Below are 11,043 nucleotides of genomic sequence, written 5' to 3' on the forward strand. Positions count from 1 at the left end.
GTTGAATGCCCGAAGAGGATTCTACGATGACGGACAGACTACTGAGCCAATGGCGGAAGACTACAGACTACACCCCAGATGAACCAATCCAAAGATCCGATCTTCCAGAATCAACCTACATTCTTTCCTATATAATAGTGGTGTACTGATTGTAACGGTCTCTTCTTCGTCTGCGCTTCCGTACGAACCAGCGGGAGAGCCGTAATTACGCTGTTCTAGATATCTTCACTCTGAATAAACTGTAGCTTGTCATACAATTTACCACCTTGTCTGAATCGATCCTTGACCGACTCGTCCGTCTACATACTAAATTACTAACAGAAATGGTAGCAGAGTATAGTTTACTAACGATCCAGTCGAAGTGAGTTGATTTGGGTGTGGAGAAGGCGAGTTGGGGAAAGGACGATTCATTAAATAAATAAGAAAGACGGGTGAAGACTTTCGGGGGAGGGCAACAATTCTGCTCAACTCGGAAAACTGATTTCAAGGTGCACCATATAAAAATAAGGTAAGCAAAAGCCTGTTAAATCAAACTTTGCATATTGTCGAATAGTCTGTCCAAATTTTTATCAGTTTTTCCGAGTAAGTATGAATTCTTGTGTAAATTTATAATTTGCTGACGAGTCGAAATAACAGTGTATGTGAACATATGTAGTAACGAACCGGCGACGGCCGGTGTGATTTAAATCATTGATGAGATATCAGTCCGTTCAGCACAGTCTGCTAGCTTTCAATGATGAGTGATCACTGTTTTGTCTTTGTTAGTTCCGATAGGGGTCGGGAATAGAGATCAGTAGGGGATAGCTAATTACTATTCTTCAAATCTGGCACCGAGGGGGATAAATTGTAATTTTATCCTGTGGCCCGGTACGGCTCAGTCTGATAGAGATTCACCGATAGGGGTCGGACATGTGTAATAATTCTGATAGGGGTCGGACATGTGTGTTAGTTCCGATAGGGGTCGGGAATAGAGATCAGTAGGGGATAGCTAATTACTATTCTTCAAATCTGGCACCGAGGGGGATAAATTGTAATTTTATCCTGTGGCCCGGTACGGCTCAGTCTGATAGAGATTCACCGATAGGGGTCGGACATGTGTAATAATTCTGATAGGGGTCAGCTCGATAGGGATCAGGAATAGAGATCAGTAGGGGATAGCTAATTACTATTCTTCAAATCTGGCGCCGATGGGGATAAGTTGTAATTTTATCCTGTGGTCCGGTACGGCTCAGTCTGATAGAAATTCACTGATAAGGATCGGCTTTCAGGGGTCAGAGATATAACGTGCTGTTTTGTCTTGTTTTGTCTATTTGTAACTGTTTATGTTATGTTATGTTAAAATGCAATGTGGTTGTAATTGTTTCCATTAAGATTGTTGGTGGTTAGATAGAGGGAGAGAGAGAGAATTATAATAAGGGATATTGGATAAATCCGAAACTTCTATATTGTACCTATGTACCTATGTTAATAGGTACATGTATAAATGTATAATCAGGAATGAAATGACTGATGTATAATTGAAATAATATCTGAATATAATATTTAAATATTGAGACTAAATAGTCGAATAGATCCCTTGGTTGTGCGCTCCATAATGCTATACAAACCCATGCGGTTTTTCTCAACCTGGATATACGAAGGAGAAGCTCTGAGATAAGGCAGAGCACGAGCAATAGTGTCTCTTCGAATACATCGTGGGTACTAATCAACGTCGGGCGAAGTATATGCTAACTATATTAAGATAGAAGGAGAGAATTTCGATTAAATCTACGATTAAATTCCGATTGAATTAAATTAAATTACGTTTAAAGCAAATTCACAATGGCGACTCCCAATACTCCAAAGCTGAGGTTTAATGAGTTCCTAGAACAAAAAATTGAATATAGATCAGGGGGAAAGGAACGATGGACGCCTATAAAGAAAGTTTGGGAGGGATTGAAGTTAAGATGGACACAAGCAGGTTATCTAGGGGGGTGGCCGCCAACAGGGGCCCAGCTGAAAACAATGGAATGTGAGTTGAGAGGGACGTAGCAGGAGGCCAGAGACAAGGAAGTTGAAAGAAATAAAAGCCATGTATTTAAGAACTAAGGGACCAAACAGAGAATGAACAGAAGGCGGGGCCATTGCGTCTCCCACTGGTCTGCTTACTGGCGTAAATGAAGATTTGTAAGAATCAAATCCTGTGCATGAAACACGCTTGATATTCAGTCGGGGACTAATATCGATATGAATGAGGTCGGGGACAAAGCGAGTGTGGTACATGAGGTGTTTCAGTTGGAGCTGGAACCGGTGAGAATGTTGAAAAAGTCGCAGGCTTGCTGATGAGAGTTATATCATAGAATATTGAGGGGGGTGCATGACTGTTGGAAAGAGTGTTAAACTCTATTAACGCAAATTTCTTTTTGCGGATTTATATTATGAGGTTTGAACTATACTAATGTTGTAGAATTACATAATCAACATCTGAACATACTTACGTTAAACATTAATTGAGCCACTGAGTAATAGATAAGCTGTACACTAGGTACGGGGCGAAGGGTGTGGTCGATGTAAGACGGGAGTGGTGTTCTAACCAAATTATTTAGTTATTTTAATTCATTTATACAAGTACTTCCCGGGTATTGATTTTGGTTTGATTGTTCAGATAACATCATTGAAATTAAACAGGAGGTCAAGGTATACTAACATTAGAATCTGTTTTCATTATGGAGAACTATGAAAGGCCCGCAGAGTAGATTGCAGGCTGAGGTTTTTATGTTAAAGGGACAGTGCACATTTATCACAGTTGTGTGTGTGTCTGTCTAATGGCTGGGTATTTAAGAAGTATTTTTGGGAGAAAATTTGGAGAAACACGAATAAGACATGAAACATCGAGACAAATTATTTGAGTTTGAGGGGATTATCATAATTATTAGGTTTTGTTTTTGTAGTAAATGTTTGGGTTAAGGGGATTTCCATGTTCCCAGAGACATGATATTTTAAAGAGGCACGCTCACATATGGAACCTTTATGAGTTTATTTTATGAGTTTTAATTACACAAGCGATTTTTATTTTATTTTAAGGATAAAGGGTTCTTTAATATGTCTAATATGGTATGGAACACGAATGTGGGGGGATGGTGTAACCCGTGACCGGATTTCATGGCTCCCTCGGGTGGTCTGATCAGCCACAAGGGGGTGCCATTTGAATAATACATTTGTGGTCATGGGTAATACTGTTTTATAAAAATATATATATTTTTTTTTAAATTTAATTTTTTAAGGTAACTTAATTATAGTGGAGTTTACTTAACCTATATAAAGACTTTAGTAATTGCCACCATAGACATGTTTTTCAAAAAATAAAAATCCATGAGTTTAGATAAAGCCAAACAGTGAGACATTTAGTTAAAATGTGGAAACATGGGAAAAGGCAGACAGATGAGCCCTCCCCCGCACTGCAGAGACCTTGACGGTTGGAGAGCAGAGAGAAGTTTTAGAAGGGAGCCAGGACGAGCAAGGATAACGGAGTGTGTAGATAACAGTCACTGAGTGGAGACAGAGGGGAGAATTGGACATGTGAAAAATTAAAGGGGCGCTCCTACATGATAATGTCAGAACAGACGGATAATATACTAATCTTACCTAAGTCATTATTTAGAGCAGGTAAAGTTGTTACCTGGGCAAAGCTAGGTATCAAAAGGGGGATAGGTAAATTGTGGTCTAGGATAGGATGGGGCCTATTGGATAAGAAACTAATATTTTTTTTAAATGTAGTTAACAAATGGGCATAGAAGTTAAAGATAGAATCAGATCAAACATGAGAAACTGTTTGTTAACCAAGCCTGTATGTCCAGCATTTTATGCATTATAGGTGAACTGCAGGTGAAGTCACTCAATCCAGTCCCAGAGGCTTGTTGGGGGGACCATACCAAGGTCTCCTGGTGGCAGCTAGCTGAAAGAGCTACCCGGATTCATATCGCACGGTGGGAGGGTAAGACACACTGACACTATCGAACAATAAACAGTGTTCGAGAGGAGAACTGGAATTAACAGAATTCCGGGGGCCATCTCTCGAATGAAGAAAATCCTCCCTGTCCTGTCACCCCTGTTTTTGTTCATAGAAGTGAAGATGTGTCTGGCTCTTGCTAAGTGATGTGTTCTCGGGGAAAGGGTGGGGCTTCACATGGAAGCTGTTTGTCTGAGCGGTCTTATCGTGGGTGACATCCCAAATAACACAGCTCCGGATGAATCAGTACCCGAAGCCTCAGCTGGTTTGACCACCCTGGATCACGGGTTGACAGAAAACACTGGGGTGGATACTTCTGATTAATTGGGTTGGATAATATGTTTAGAAAATGGGGAAAATATTATGATCACTGTATTATGGGCTACATTCACCTGTGTGACTGTTTTAGTTTTATGGGGCTGTTGTCTAACTCCCTGTCTATGAGGCCTTATTTCCAGGACTCTGGAGAAATCGATGGAAATAGATGGTGATGTACCAGCGGATTCCAGGTTCTGACCCGTGGAATGCTGAATGTATGTCTACAGAACAAGTGGACGAAAATTATAAATGAAATTATATTAAATTGGGAGGGTGTCCGTATGGGGATTACAGGATAACCGACTTGGGACAGTTCTGGGATTGGAAGAGAGGGTATCCTTATAGCATAGGGGATCCCACAAAGGTGGATAGGCTTTTCATGATATGGGAAAACCTGGGAGCACTGTTGAACTTTGTAAAGGTGATGAAATCTTGCTAACCATCAAAACTATTAAGCTCTCTGATGCAGGCACTTACACCCTCGGACTACAAAGGACCGGGACAGACACGATGGGTGTGTTTTCTATTAAGGTGCTGCCAAAACCAGAGGTCCCAGATGAACCAGGGCCAGACACACTCCTCTACCACCCCTGGACCGAACCTGCCACCACTGTATTAAAAAATCCCATTCAGGTAATTAATGTTAGACTATTCAGCTATTGATCAATTAGGCACTGAGACTGGTGTTATTGGTAGGGACAATTTGTGGCTTTCTTATGAGGTACAGTTAAGACCCTGAAAAGAAAGGACTACATGAGTTACATGAAACATTGGTCATGATGGACCTGTTCTGGCTACACACCCATTTGCTATAGGAGAAGGAGAGGGGTGGTTGTGTATTCTGAGAGGTTTATACCTGGTTGAGGCCAATTCAACTCTCTGTTCCTCTTTGAGCCTTGTGTTTCCTACAGTACCTCCTCATCGGGCCCCTTGGGGTGTTGAGGCATATGGGGGCAATTACAGTTGCATCACGGGTACAGGTAATGGCATTGATTATGGGAGATTGCCTGAAGCTGATTGCAGTAGTAACATAACCATTAATTCCACTTGGCCAGTTACAGGCCTAAACCAAACTAGTGGTCTGGCTGATGTGTGGTGGATCTGTGGACCCAAAAGAGTGCTGAGACCCATTCTTAGAGGAGACTGGCAAGGTACGTGTGCTCTGACCAGTTTGATAATTCCACTGACCATTGCTGATGTTACTGCTGAACAGTTGTTGGGTTCTGTATCCAGGGGACCTGAAAACATTCCATCCCATGGGAGACATAGAAGTAGTGCTCCATGGACAGAGGATGTAGTTGACATACACACTAACCTGTTAGGAGTGCCGGTGGGGGTTCCTCATAGGCTTCAGGCCTTGGGCAGGAATGATGGATTATAGGTCTAGCCATGGTGGATGCAAGACAGACTGCATGGATTTATTACATCTACTATGATCAACAGCGTTTTGTTAATTACCCCCGTGATGCACTCACTGGTATGTCTGAACAGTTTGAGGCCATATCTAGGGTTGCCAGACAGAATAGACTTGCTTTGGATATGCTTCTTGCCAGTCAGGGGGGCGTATGCAAGATGTTCGGTGAACAATGTTGCACGTATATTCCTAATAACACCAGTCCAGATAGTAGTATATCTAAGGCCCTTAGTGGGCTTGATGCACTATCTGCTGAGATGTGGACCATGGCGGGGGTGGAGGAGTCTGGCCTGTTCTCTTGAGTGGGAGCCTGGTTTTGGTAAGTAAACTAGAATGGTGGTTACTGGATTTCTGACCCTAATTTTTGTTATTTGACGTGTTGTGCTGCTTGCATCATACCGTGTTTTAAGAAGTCTGTTACAGATGTGGTGAAGGCTTCAGGCATGATGATGCCTTTGCTTGATGCTCCAGTTGGAGATGCTGATACTGAAGCATGCTTTCAGGGGAGGATGAGACTGACTGAGGATGACCCATGGTATGCTGTGGGCGAGGTAGTAGAATAAATCTTACACCACCACAGTTCCTTGTTATACATCTTTATGATGGGTTTTCTTTCCAGTATGTTTGTTCTCCCTGTTGTGAAGGTTTTGAGTCCCTGGGTGGCATGAAGCCCAACTGGTGCAGGATAGGAGTAGCTGAGAGGACCAGATGGTTTATAATAATGCTTTGCTATGCTTTACTCTGTTTTCCATGACCAAAGTTTTATCCGGTATCTTACATGTCAATAAACAATAAAGTGTTATCCTGTTTTTGCTAAGTGACACCCTTTAGGGTGTCAAAAGGGGGACTTAAATTTCAATTTTTTTTATGTTCTGTTTTTGAATGAGCTGTTCTCTTTTGACATGAAGGTATTTTAAACTCTGTGACTGTTATATGATTCATTGCTGAATTTTTGTTCACACCCTGGGGGGTGTGAAAAAGAGGGATTATTGGTTCCTGTGTTTTACATTATAGCCATTACCATATATATGATTGAATATTATCTGCTGTTGGCTTGTGTTGATGTATGCAAGTGTTATGCAACATAGCTGACTTGAAACATTGTTAAAAGTGTCAGGGCCAGGGGACTTTCTCATGCTGGAAAAATACAGAAGGGAGGGCACATTCAGAGCGTGGGGTTGCGAGAACAAGCGTTTTTTTTTTGTTGTTGTTAGATAACAGGAGCCAGGTGCGTGATAACGGTATGGAGCATGAGAGCCTGGCTGCAACTTCTCTTATGACATTCCAGAATCGCATTGCAGTAGATATGCTACTGGCGGAGAAAGGTGGAGCTTGTACTATGTTTGGTGAACAGTGTTGCACTTTCATCCCTAGTAACACAGCCTCCGATGGTAGCTTGACCATGGCCCTAGAAGGTTTGAGGACGCTTAATGGTAAAATGAAATCTCATTCTGGGATGGATACCTCTATGTGGGGACTCCTGGATGAGTGCGTTTGGTAAATATAAAACCCTGGTGTCCTCCATTTTGGTATCCATTTCGGTGTTCGCTGCCATTTTAGTTCTCTGTGGATGCTGTTGCATTCCATGCATCCGTCCCCTTGCCACTAGGGTTATCTCTAAAGCCATTGACCCTTCCTCCCCTTCCCAGATGTTTCCTCTGCTGGATAAAGACCTACATGAATTCGAGGAGGAGAGTGCCTATTTAGGTTTACATTATATCTGCTGTTGCCTTATGGGGATGTATGTATGTGTTATGCAAGTGGATCATTCCGCCTGACTTGCCTAGTTTAAGTCACATCTCTTTGGAGATGTGAAGAGAGGGAATCACAACTTTTTCCTGCGGGAAAAAAGTTGGCTTATGTAGACAAGCATTTACTTTTATTTTGAGCTGTTGTTCTCCGCTCTGTTAAATGAGGGTTGTAAGTTCCTAGGTGGCTGGTAGCCAACTTAGTACATAGTGGGATTGAATGGAGAACATGATGTAATACATATATATCTATTTCTGTTTAAAACCGTGCCTTATTTCATAGTCCCATTGGGAGAAGTTTCTCTTTGTGTCTGGATCCAGTTAGGTTGTGTCACGTCTCTGGTGAGACGTGAAGAGAGGGTTTTGTAGAGAAATGCTAATTCTTATGTAGGTGACCAAACTATTGTTGATAAAGGGCTACAACTCAGAGTTGAGCCTGTGGGGTCACCTACAGGATAGCTCCCGCATTACACTAATGGCCAAAACCAGCGCACACACACATGGTCTCCGTTGTCTCTGAACGTTGAATGCCCGAAGAGGATTCTACGATGACGGACAGACTACTGAGCCAATGGCGGAAGACTACAGACTACACCCCAGATGAACCAATCCAAAGATCCGATCTTCCAGAATCAACCTACATTCTTTCCTATATAATAGTGGTGTACTGATTGTAACGGTCTCTTCTTCGTCTGCGCTTCCGTACGAACCAGCGGGAGAGCCGTAATTACGCTGTTCTAGATATCTTCACTCTGAATAAACTGTAGCTTGTCATACAATTTACCACCTTGTCTGAATCGATCCTTGACCGACTCGTCCGTCTACATACTAAATTACTAACAGTGCCCCCTGTATATAGCCTCGTTATTGTTATTCTTATTGTGTTACTGTTTATTTTAGTCTACTTGGTCAATATTTTCCTCTTCTTGAACTGCACTGTTGGTTAAGGGTAAGTAAGCATTTCACGGAAAAGTCTACACTTGTTGTATTCGGCGCATGTGACAAATACAATTTGATTTGATTTGACCTACATCGCTTTGTTTTGAGCTGGCTTTGAAAGGGGCACCTGGCTCATGCTCCAGAGGCATCCCGGACACTCCTTCCACCGGGGTAACGCAGGACAGATAATTGAATCCCCTCCTATCACAGCCATTAAACTCTGTAACTGTTTTAAAGTCACCATTGGCCTCATGGTAAAATCCCTGAGCAGTTTCCTTCCTCTCTGGCAACTGAGTTGGGAAGGACGCCTGTATCGACACACCATCCAAAGTGTAATTAATAACTTCATGTTGAAAGAGATATTCAATATCGGCTTTTTATTTTTACCCATCTACCAACTCATCTGCTCTACTTTGTGAGACATTGGAAAAGCTTCCTCGTTTTTGTGGTTGAATCTGTGTTTGAAATTCACTGCTCGACTGAGGGACCTTACAGATAATTCCATGTGTGTTGTACAGAGATGAGGTAGTCGTTACTGCACATGATGATGATGAGGTAGTCGTTACTGTCTTCTTTCCTACCCCCCCTCCAGACCAAGGTGAAGTACCTGAAGCAGACGTCAGTGATGCTCCAGAGGGAGTTTAGAGGGAACATCCTGTCACGAGAATTATGTTCTCTATGTTCATAAACCCAATTCAATGAAGTCCTCAGCCTGAAGCCCAGAATTTGTAAGAAACTGGTTGAAATGAATCAGACGGAGGCCCAGCTACGATAGTCAGAAAGTTTATTGACGAGAGCGCCGGTCTGTTGTACAAAACAATACATTTTATACTGGCTTCTCACTCACACACATTCACACTAACATTAGCACACAATGTTCTCCTACCCAGCCGACAAAGTTTAGGGGAATCCGTGACTTACTCCCCATCCTCCCTCAAGATAGGGAGACCCTGGGAAGTACCCTCAGTGGCCCCGGCCAAGGTCGGCACCGAATCTTGCTCAGTCTGTTGTCGTGGAAATGTTCCTCTATTTACCAAATCATGAGCGCAAACCACACACACAAGTCAGAGTTTGATAACTAAGTCCATCTTTAATTATATGAGCTCTATCACAACCCTGTGACTCTCAGATCAATTCAGTGTCTTATCAATGAATTCTCTGAGAGCCCCCTTACACATTGCAACTGAGATCCTTTAATAGCAAAGAACACACATAGTCAGACAGCATAGACATAATAAATCGTTCAGCTTTGTGTCCTTACTCAAACCCTAGAACCATAAACCAATCCTCCATATCAACAGGCATATATCAAATTGTCATTTAGATACAACCAATTCTAAATACAACCAATCTTGGACAAGCTTACGGGGAGCATAGAATGATTCCAGACACTCCCCAATGGGAAAAGTAGGGAGTGACTGGCACACAGACACAGTGGAGCAAAAGATATGTTTACACATGATGACACCTTGACCTCTCCCCTCTCTGCGGCCCATGCAACTTAGTCTTGACGTAGAACAGATACTGCAACCCTGCCACAGTATTATACTAAAATAACATTCTTGATGAGAAGTAACTTACAAACATATGATGAATATAAAACATCTTACCTATGTTACCAACCAATTCTGATTATCCCAACACTGTTTGTAAGATACTATAATAGACATAACCTACACACACGGATGTATACAGTATATCACAAAAGTGAGTACACCCCTCACATTTTTGTAAATATTTGAGTATATCTTTTCATGTGACAACACTGAAGAAATGACACTTTGCTACAATGTAAAGGAGTGAGTGTACAGCTTGTATAACAGTGTACATTTGCTGTCCCCTCAAAATAACTCAACACACAGCCATTAATGTCTAAACAGTGACAACAAAAGTGAGTGGGCCCAAAGTGTCAATATTTTGTGTGGCCACCATCACCATCAGTACTCACTTAGTGGTACCACACACACACCATTAGAATAATCTCATGATTCTAATCAATTTCATACAATCATATGGTTTCAGGGTGGAATATTCTAATCATTGACATGATCAAATAAATCCCATTATCACATCCCTAACACAGTGGAGGACCTGGTACGACTACCTGGAGTAGGGCCCAAGATGGCTCCCCTGGCACCAGGTCTCTGGCATAGGTAGGTATGGCTCATTTAGGACTACAAATCACATATTCTAGTCTGCATGTTGTGATGTGGTCTGATCAGGTGCAGAGGGGTAGTTCTATTGGATTATATAGTGGGCGTCTTGTCACGGGATACTTTCATTCTACTTTTTGTTTTTATTGTGTGTGTGGCTGTGTGTATACACACACACACACACACCGTATCTCCAACCGGAGAGACACGCAAGGCCCTGGAAGACTGGTTACCAAGGTGACACCACCACTTCCTCTGACCCATCAGGTCACTCGTTAACCAGTGTAATGACGTTGCCCTCTTTGGGTACAGAGAGCACCATCCCCCTCTCTGCTCCTTCAACCAGGCTACTGTGGTCAGCGAGGTCGTAAATTCCTAGAGAAGACCCTGCCTCATGGCCACACAGTATAGAGACAGAGGGAAGTTTCATAGAGAACAAAGGAATTTCTTCCACCTCACAGAACTTGAGGTCCGAACAACATT

Source organism: Oncorhynchus kisutch, unplaced genomic scaffold (genome assembly GCF_002021735.2).
Source record: "Oncorhynchus kisutch isolate 150728-3 unplaced genomic scaffold, Okis_V2 Okis01b-Okis20b_hom, whole genome shotgun sequence".
NCBI classification, from domain to species: domain Eukaryota; kingdom Metazoa; phylum Chordata; class Actinopteri; order Salmoniformes; family Salmonidae; genus Oncorhynchus; species Oncorhynchus kisutch.